Here is an 11,400-nt window from a genome sequence, read left to right on the forward strand (position 1 = left end):
TCTTAGTAAGGCTGTGCGATATGGACAAAAAAAAAACAATTTTTTTATAAATTTTGCGATTTCGATTGACACACAAAGACATGCATTTACATTCATGGATGCATTCAGTAAACATATTTCCAAAAGAAAACCAATGAGAGCTTTATCCAAACGTTGTAACATGTCTCTAGAACAGACATAAGTCAAAATAATCACTAAGTAAAGATGTCAAACAAAATATCTAGACATATGGCAAAAAAAAAATAATAATAATAAAACCCGTGTTTAGGGATTTATTTATTTATTTATGCCATGCATTGGTCATAGAGCTCACTGTAGCAGTGCCTCAGGTGTTATACGTTTTGCCCAATATATTTATTGCCCAAGGTTCACACGTACTCCGTCTGCAGTGCGTATACATTAAAGAGGCAGTAAGATGAAAATTTTAAGCTTCCTATCTGTTTATAAGTCCTGTACATTAGGTTTAAATCCATCCAAGGTTAAAAAAAACATTGTCATTTTGTCAAAATATCATTTTAAAATTACCTCAATTCTCAGAGATCCCCAAACGGTTCGCGCGAAGCTGTTCAAAAGATTCAGTTTCCTTAAACCCCACCTTTCGGTAGCATACTGTGTTCTGATTGGTCAACTGACATAGTCAGTTTTGATTAGTTGTTCCGCACACAACTTCACGGTTAACAATGCGTTAGCATCAGTTTGGGGTGAATTATGTCTTATTCCTCTCACCGCGAAGCAAGCAGTAAAATAAAAAACTTGAACAGTATCGTTGCTTTTTCTTATGTGTGGGTGTATTCAAGCCGCGTGCTTCAGTTTGAATCTGAATAGCGCGTTCAGCGCGGGGGCAAGGTCACATTAGATATAATGAAGGGAGACATGAGAAACAGACATCTCGTTGTTTTCATATGGATTAATTTATCACAGAATATCTGTTGGCAGCACTTGTTTAGTTTTAAAGTAGACATGTCAAGCTTTCTATAGATATCTCTCTCATGTCTCTTCGTTGAGTATTCACGGAGTTACACTTCATTTTAATGACGTGTTTGTAAATGAAGATCAGCGCACACAGGCTGCAGACAGCACACATAATGATAAGACGCTCGGGAGAAAACAAACACATAACTTCATAATCATACTTCGCGTTGTGATTCGGAGATGGTCGTTGGTCTAAATAAATTTGGTAATGAACCCTCTTTTATGGCCAAACGCTTTGAAAATCCCGCCTTGTACTCACCGAGATTAGAAAAGCAGTCATCAGTGAAATGTTGTGAACACAACAAAAGGGATTTGTTGTACTGCTCTGGTATTGTGGTGAAAAGCCATTTGTTCTTCTGATCTTCATTCTTTGGCAGTGAAAATAAAACAAACTTGCCTTTACAATTGAAAACACACTGTCTCCTCGACATGATGCTATCACACCAACCAGAGTATCTGTGTGGGGAGGGGGGGCAGTTCAGAGTTTTGTTTCTCCCAAGACGGTAGGCGAAGATTATTATGAAAAGTTTTCCTAGTGACGTACATAGAGATGGGCAAAAGATTTGAAATCTATAACGACTCGTTTCAGCGATTCAGAGTCGACTCCTTACTTTAGAAGCCAATAACTTTATAAATAGTGTACTTTTTGGTTTAATTACTTTGCATATTGTTTAAACTGATGGACAGCTACATCATACACTGTAATACAGGTAATTTTTGATTTCCCATCTGTGTGGCTCTTTAAGTTATGTGTACGTGGTTCAGAAGCAGCAACGAGAGCGCATTATTGTAAGGCGAAAGCACATTAAAATCATGCGCGAGCGCGAATCTATCCGTTCGCAAGCAGATTTTCTTCACTCTTTTAACAAAACCAGATGCGCGTGCTCAGATCACATTAAATCTTTTCGCAACCTTTCTATTTATAACCTTTTCTGTTCTCATCTTTTTACTGCGTGCAGTGTGAACGTTCTGATCTGTTAAAAAAAGGCTACGCATCACAGACAGTGTGTGAACCTGGAGTAAGGCATATATGCCCAGTCTGCACTGTTCTCGTGCTCCACTTAGGCGCGCTGCATCCTGATTGGTTCAGTTAACATACTGTGGGAGGCCGGGGCCATGGAAAATCATGCTATAAATCGATTTAGAAATCGTGCACACTCAAATCGCTATTTTATTTCGATTTGAATTAATCGCACAGCCCTACTTCTTAGCGTCATCAAACCACGCGATTGTTATTGTTTTGGTAGTGCGCCCTCTCGTGGCAGGTCCTACAACCTGTACCTTTAATTGTGTATTAAAAAAAAAAAATATATATATATATATGTAGTAACTTAATTAAATTATCTTGCTAACTTTGGTATTTAGTATTACTAATTGTCTTCTAGGACAAGATTAGGTGGATAAATGTTGAACTTAGGGCTACGTGTACAGTAGTGCGTTTTCGTTTTAAAATGCATACTTTTGCTACTGTTCCGCCTGTCGTTTAAACAACTTCAGCACTTTCAAATCTCAAAAACAGATTTCCGAAAACACTGCAGATCCCGTTTTAGTTTAAAAGCACCGGGGTTGTGTTTCAGTGTAAACGGAACAAAACTGACTTTGGAAAAGATGTCATGGCTACCCGGATTTGATCTGTGTATCTTTGATGATCATGTAAACAATAACATCATGCTCATTTTTGTTCTACCTGCATGAATGGTCACGTGACATGCGTTTTCGGTTAGGTAGTTTCTAATGCATTGAAAACACAAGTGTAGAAGAGGATTGTTTTAATTTTAAAACGAAAACGCACTAGTGTAAACAAGTTATTTATTGTTTTTAAGTGAAGGGAAAGACCTACTAGTGTTTAGTGCTGTTATGTCTGATTTTTATTAGAATGTTAAAAAAGATTATAAAAAAGTTTTTGTGGTTACCATTGTGCTGAAGAGTAGACTACATGATAGTAAATATTGACTATATAGTGCCAGTAGCAAGTAATATCCTGTTAGATCATTAAATTTACATGCTAAATAAATTAAATTTAACATGTGGCATGCCTGCTGTTGATTATATCTGAAAAAGATAAGACTAATTGATTCCAAGGCCACCAATCCATTAGTTGGGTGAGCAACTTAATTTATTTGGAGTAATCAACTTAAAAATGTGTTTATTCTAATTAGTTATTCTCATTGTGGTTTCTTGGTTTAACAATTTTATTAAATGCATTAACATTATTATTATTATTATTATTCAAGCCAACACATTATTTTTATAGTGTATAAATGCTGAGTATATCCTCATGAGTTTCCCATATTCATACTCCATCTGATCAACTGATAATATTTGCACTCACATTTTGCAAGTGCTTTTTATGAAATCATCATGATGCCGTGCCTGACAAAATTTTAACCATCCCTTAACATTGCTCACCTGCAAATTAGCACAGTAGAGCACAATAAAGTATGGCCTAACACACACACTGTACCGTGCTGCACTCTAGAGGCACATACTGCAAAGTACAGTATCAATGAGTATGTTAACATAAACCCTATAATATAATTAACGCAATACTGTTGGAGCTCATGTAAACAATACTTCAATTATATTAATGTAATAATACTCATAATTAAAGTAACTATAAATGAAGTCACGCCATACTTAACATCTAACGTTTAAGTTTATTACTTATAGGCTTACTGAACATCAATGTTAGCTTTGAGCTAGTTTTTATCCTGCTGAAAAACACCTTAAATCAGCCTAACATGGTTTGTTGGTCACAACTGCTCTCTCTGTTTCTGATTGAACAGGTCTAACGGATTGACTAAACGGGTGTTTGCCCAAATTCATCTAGTCGGGCTGGGAGAACCTTGCCAACAAGCAGCTTTTTATTTTAAATTTAAATAGCCAAACACACAAATTGTAGCTAGCTATACTTATATTGTAGCTATATACAATATAATTTATTTACTGTTATTCCTCACCAGGATCTTTAGTTTACTCCCTCCCTCCTCTGCTGATGACAAACTTTTTCGAAGGGTATTAAAAGTCCAAAACATGTATTTTAGCCAATCCTTTGCTTGCTTCTTATATGGGCCTTTTCCAATCGTCCGCTGGTTCCCTGCAAACAGCGAACTTAAAATAAAAGTACACATGACGATCTTCTCAAGCGAAAGTCCAGTTTGGAGAGAGTGTGCGTCCTCACCCAAAAATGAGCTTGAAAATGACTTGAGGAAACAACGCCGCTTTACGACGGAAGCCGAAAGAGTCGACGCGTTACAATGTCTTTCTTGATTGCTGGCCATCTTATCATAACATGAGTTGTTTTCTTAGAATGTCCGCTTAAATTTCCCACAAAAAAAAAAAAAATCCGTACGCCACTCCATTTCTTTTACTCCTATGCATTTAACCACTCTTGCGACACGAATGCACACGTCCGGTGTTACAATATATTCGGTTCCTGAAATATATGGAACTGAACATTGTGCCACACTTTTCAAATAGTTCCCGTTTAATGGATTATTCGAAAACGTAATTTTTAATGTTTAAGCATTGCTGTTGTGGTGTTCAATCACATTGTTTCTAGATTCAGTTGTGATCAGATTCATTTGAAATAATTGCTAGCTTCATTGGACCAAAAAATGAACTTTTCACACACACACAAACACACACACACACACCCACACAAAACATTTTTAAAAATGTCACTGTTTTTTATTCTGATACAAAATGACCAGCTAACATTTATTGACTAATATCAGCAGAGCGTGAAAGTTTGAACAGTGTGAACAAGAAACATGTGAACAGTACTCAGATCTCCATCTGTCGTAATTTGGCCCAGAAGCTAATATCCAGCATGCCAGAGCGAATTGCAGCGGTTATGAAGAACAAGGGTCAACACTGTAAATACTGACTGATTGCATTTTTTTGCCAATAAAAGTCTTTAAAACTTATGATATGCTTATCAGTTTTTCACCAAATCATAGAAACATGTGGAAAAATAATCTACAAACACTGAAGCAGCAAACTTTGCAAAAAACTGAATTTATGTCACTGTCAAAACTTGGCCACAACTACACATGAAACAAACTTCTACAAATTTATCTGTGGCCAAATAAAATGTAAGATAGCCTGGAGTTAGTATCCTGTATCATTCTGTCTTTCATGATCTTTTTTTTAAATAGCCAAAGTTTCCCAGCCTCCGCAGCCCCATCAGTAACTTTATTTACACCGAACTACAGTTTCAAATTATACTGGATATCATAGACATATATTTTCTATAATTTTATTTTACTTTTTAAACATTAAAATATAAATTTTTCCACATACGCCTGTTTATAGATTATATATATAGTAATAGATTATAATATATAACGACTCTGGCATCATTTACCCATTTAAAAACAGTATGAACAAAAACAGATACATTTTGCAAAGTATCTTCTACAGAACAATGAGTCATACAACCCTTAAAAAAAACATGAGTGTTATGTTTCATCTTGGACTGATGTGGTGTCAAGACGGGCAGCAAAGAATCCACTTCTCTCCAAGAAAAACATCAAGGACTGAAATCCAGCAGGAAGTACAAGGATTGAACAGCAAAAGCCTGGCACAGAGTTTTTTTCTGATGAAGCTCCCTTCCTGCTGGTGGAAAATCAATTGTTCAGAGAAGAAAAGGGGAACACTGCCATGAGTCCTGTGATGTGCCAACAGTGAAGCATTAAAGGGAACTGCCCCTTTAAAATTAACCTACAAAAACATTTGTCATGTTTTTCTTTATTGTAGGCTATTTAGTTAACTGTCAAATACAGAGCATTGCTTAACAATATGATTAAGTACGATTAGGGAATCAGAGAAAAAAAAAACACTACTACTAGCATTATAATAATATGTAAGCATAAACTGTGTCTGTTCTTTGTCCATAGCAATTTTATATAAATTGCTATTTAGGTCAGATTAGGCCAATCATCCTCAAAGCCTCCTCCAAACATAACCTCATTACCAATCCTCAATAGATTCATTAAGGAACATGGCAGATATTTGGAGGTTGCAACAACCAATGAATAGGGAGTATTCATTTCACTCACGTTCATGAATCTTGCACAACGATTTAACTTTTTTTTTTTTTTTTTTTTACAGTACTTCTGAACTGATACACGCAAAAAAGAAGGTTCTTTAAAGGTTATTTATATGTAGTAACGGATTTCGAACCTCAATAACCTTGTTATGCTGAAATGGTTCTTTGTTTTGGAGTTTAGGGTTGTTTTTCCCGCCATTCGTGTTGTATGTAACCTGCAAGGCTCCTCATTACCGATTATTTGGAGCTCATCCAACTAAATACTGTCAACACAGTCTCAACAGGTAAATGATTTCATTCTTTAATTAAAATACAAATGTAACTTTAAAATTGTAACTGGTTTCCAAACCATACCTGTCAAGTATCCCGTTTTGGCCGGGAAAGTCACGTATTTTACCCTTCTTTCCCGCCGTCCTCCCGTATTAGTATTTTCCCGTAAATCTCCCGTATTTTTTTTTTTTTTTTTTTTTTTTTTTTTTACTTGCGTTATTAATAAAATAATATTAATAAAAACATTCCCAATCTGAGCTCTGTCACTAGTCTCGCGATAACTCCCACCTGTAGTAGCCTGTCGCGAGGGGTGTGTGAGGTCAGATGACATGAGTTATAACGTGGGAAAAACAACAAAAGAAAAAACAGAGACGGATGATGGATGCTACGATAGAGAGTGAAGGTACACCTGCCAAAAAAACAAAACCCATGTGTAAATACCGTGATAAATGGGACAGCGAATTTACTTTTTTAAAGAATGCAAAGTCTGCAACAAATTGGTACAACAACTCACTAAAAGAGTAAAAGAAAAGTTATGTGAAATGAAATGAAAAACTGTTAAAGAAAAGCAATATGAAATGAAAAGAATATGTGGAATTAAAATAAAATATAAATGTAAAGACATCAATGTTAAATTAACAGAAAATATGCAAATAAGCCTTTAAATAAATGCTCTTCATATATACCCTTTTGTGTTTTAATTTGGGCTATAACACATGTCTTAAAATGTAAGGGATACTGGAGATTTGTTGGGGTGGTGGGACTGCTCGCAATGGGCGCTGGAAAATTTCCCTTATTTTCAAATCCAAAACTTGACAGGTATGTTCCAAACATGTTGTTTTCTCTTTTTAGTGTTTTGGTCATATGTACAGTATATTATTCCTGTGAGGGCCAACAGAGGGAGACAGAGAACAGATAATAATGTCATAGACGAGCATTTTCCTGAAACTGAGAGAGAAATAATTAAGCCTTCTTGAGAACATCCTGCTGTTCCCCAATGCTTTTCTTCCTTAAGAGCAGCATCTTAAAAATATATTTATATATCTTTCTAAAACAGAACAATAACTATAAGTCTTGTCTCCTGAATTGTTATTCCATTCATGTATGCCTGTCATGTCTTGAAGAATAATGGAGACACACTGTATAATTACACAAGGGTGGCCTTAAACCTGGAACCTTTTAGCAGTGGATTAAACTCAATACGCATTCGCACGTAATGTTAATATTTTATCAACATAATGTAGTGTATTCTATAAATTTAGCTCCTGTATAGTTTAAAATAGAAGTAGAATAAAATAGAAATAGTCAGTCATTGAACCATGCTTTTTAAACTGTCTAATTGAAGCTGAGAAGTAAAAATAAAGTAGGAATGTAATTTAATTCCCATAATATGTAAGTTCATTGAATGATATATTAAAATGTTCAAATTCACACCCATATCATTGCACTTGGACATGTATAGCAACCTTCTGATAAAATTATATTGTGTTAAAGTGTCTTCACAAAAGCATGCTATAAGTGTATTCTGTTCTGATGCTGTGGTCCATTTATAGTACATCCATTCGCCAACTAAACCTCTAGTATTGCCAAGAACAATGTGGTAGAAAAAGAACAATAAATAAATAAATAAAACTACATGTCCTTGTGTCATTAATCTATGTGGTGAAATAGAGGGTTGTTTTTCTTGAATTACAAATCGCCACTTATGAATTATTACACCCTTGAATCCAATGCAAGCTATCCATTTCATTGCTCTAGTTCATGTGCGTCCACACCAAAGCTGCGGCCAGTGTTGATCATGGAAGGAACATCAGCAGCCCGTTTACTCTGTACTGCGTGGTTATTTTGGACCCGTCCCTGGAGACGGAGCTCTGAGTGCTTTTTTTTCCTGGTCAGAAAATTCATTATTCAAGGTGTGTAAACCTTCCATCTGCTGCCTGTCTGGTATAAACGCTGCTCTGTCCATCTGAGCCAGCGCAAATGTTTGACTCCATCACCTCACTGTAGCAGCGCCGCAAAACATCAGACACATGCATAAATACAGTATCACCTGTTCTGGATCTGATTCTTTTCCCTCCAAAGGCATCAATACCAGGTAACAACTCCGATATATACATTAAAACAAGGCATTGTCTTGATACATAACCAAAGACTACAGTATTAACATGATTAATAGCCAATAAACATGGCATTATCTTGATTCATAACCAAAAGATTCATTATTAATATGGTAAATTTCAAGTAAATACAGCATTACCTTGATTCATATTCAAAAAACAAAGTATTACCATAGTGTATGTATAAAAAAAATTGGTATTATTAAGTATTACTATGATACCAAGTCCAAAATGGATGAATAAGGGAATTATATAGTGCTTTTTTGTACACCCGAAGCACTTTACAATCATATGGGGCAATCTCTCCTCAACCACCACCGGTGTGCAGCATCCACCTGGATGATGCGAAGGAAGCCACGGGACAACAGCACCAGTGCGCTCACCTCACACCAGCTACAGGTGGAGAGGAGAGAGACTGATAGAGCCAATTCAATGGATGATTGAATTTGGTCAGGACACCAGGGATACACCACTACTCTTGTTTTTGGACATTTTTTGGGATTTTGTACCATGTTAAACTATGTTTTATTTTTGTTGTGTTGAATGCCATGTTATTAGGTATGTACCAATATATTACTACATTTTTGGACATGAATTATGGTAATACCATGGTTTTTGAATATGAACCAACATCATGTTTTTGTTGTTGTTGTTTTTTACATTTACCATGTTAATTCTGCTGTTTTTGGACAATGAAAGTGAACAGTGAAGTGACATATGGTCACTAACATAAATGGAATTTATGCTCTGCATTTAACCCATCTAAGTGCACATTCACACACCGTGAACACACAACACACACCTGGAGCAGTGGGCAGCCATGTTTGCTGCAGTGCCCGGGGAGCAGTGAGGGGTTCAGGGCCTTGCTCAAGGGTCTCACCTCAGTCATGGTATTGAAGGTGGAAGAGATCGCTTGACATTTACTCCCTCCACCTACAATCCCTGCCGGACCTGAGACTCGAAGTCCGACTCTCTAACCATTAGGCCCCAATAAACGTAAGTATCAAGATAATGCCATATTTTTTTAAATGCACCAAGCAAAGAAATGTATTATTATATCCTAGCACAGTATTCTTTAAATTACCTTTGAGTACCATGTAAAAAATTATCAAACCTTCTGAGCGACAAATAGGTTTTACCAGCTAATTAATGCTGTTCATTTGAGGGGGACAAAATAAGACAAAAGAAAATGTAGAAGTTACTGTATTGCCATGTAATGCCATTTGGACATGTACCAAGGTAATATTATTTTGGACTTTGTATCATGGTAAAAGCATGTTTTGTGTGTGTGTGTGTGTGTGTGTGTGTGTGTGTGTGTGTGTGTTTTTATTTTTTTGTTTTTTATTTTTTGTTTTTACATATATAATGTAATGTTATGTTTTTGGAAATGTCATCATGGTTCATGGTTCATGGTTCCCAATCCAGCATTTCTGAATGGATAAATAAATGCTATATCCACAGTTATAAATAGTATGCATATGTTCGTTGTTTTTGGATTTGACCTTTTTGGAGCATCAATTCAATACCAACATATAAACTCCAGACCGACCTGGGCACGTAAGTCTACTTAAATAAGACCAGCTCCTCTGCGAGAGGTTTCTGTTACAGCAGGAGATATTGATGAGGACAGAGGAGAACGGGACAGTCGATAGTCTACAGTCATCCTGACTGATGAACAGAAGGAACTTCTCACTGTGCGCTGACATTCACAAACAGGGGACTAAATGATAAGTACAGCTGTTCCTCCTAATGAACAACATGTTTTCAAAGACTGCTAGAAGCTGTATGTGTGAACCGGGGTCAATGACCGGTCATAGCATCCCAAATGGCCATTTCTAGCTCTCACAACTACAGGAACCAGTAAGTGATTTAGACAGTGTACATTTGAAATGCCTGTCTATTTCCATCTAAAGCAGATTTGCAGTTCCCAGGAGTATATTGTGTGGAGGTTTCCACTTCACTGGCTTTCGAGCACACAGGTCCAGCTGTAGCCACTCACTGGTCACCACATCCACAGGCTGACAACTCGGCTCTTGTCACAGGATTGGATGCATTTCATTTCGGCCTAATACCCATGCCAAATGATTTAAATTAGGTATAGAGGTCAATAGCACTGATAAATCGGGACGAATCATGATGGATCATTGCCAAATGAAGCATCTGGAAATTCTTCGGGTGAAGGGATAGGGCACAGGTGTTTATTAGAAAGTCAGACATCTGAGGTTGTCTAAGAATTGCAAATAACTTCTACTTTACTAATTTTCTTGAATTTGCGACTATGATATATTAACACAACAGCCTCTTGGTCAGCACGTCGACATGTAGCGATGTACATTACGCTTCAGGCACTATGTGTTCTGATTGTTTAACTAGGTTGTTAGTACTGATTCAAGCCATTCTGGGTTAATAAATAAATATTGGACACATTAAGTTACTTTTTATTTTATCAGTATGTTATCTTAACACTTCCTGCAAGAAATATTAACTAAAACTATTAAAAATATATTTTTAAAAGGAATTGTTCACCCAAAAATAAAAATTTACTCACTTTCTTCAAATATATAATAGAAATTAATTATTTAAATTTTACTATATTATATTGGTTTCTCATCAATAGATCTTCTTAATGACTGGGTGCAGTCAGAATCAAAGTTCAAACAGCTGATAAGAAAACCGCAATAATCCACATTAAAACATTTTTTAAAGCAAAAGTCTTCATGTTCAAATCCATCATTAATTTGCTTTTAACTTATAAAAGGGGGTTCTGGCTCTGTCCATAATATTGCTTTCTCCAGAATTAAAATTAAAAGAGTAATATGAAGAGATAAAGCATCGTTTACAAGCAAAAAGTCCAAAACAGTTCTAAACAAATATATATTGATGTTAGAGGACAACAGAGGATGGAGTCTTTATGGATTATGGGCTCATATCAGTTTTGAGGTAAAACACTCAGAATTTTTTTTATATATATATATATATATATATATA

The sequence above is a fragment of the Carassius auratus genome, unplaced genomic scaffold (assembly GCF_003368295.1).
Source record: "Carassius auratus strain Wakin unplaced genomic scaffold, ASM336829v1 scaf_tig00215616, whole genome shotgun sequence".
NCBI lineage: Eukaryota > Metazoa > Chordata > Actinopteri > Cypriniformes > Cyprinidae > Carassius > Carassius auratus.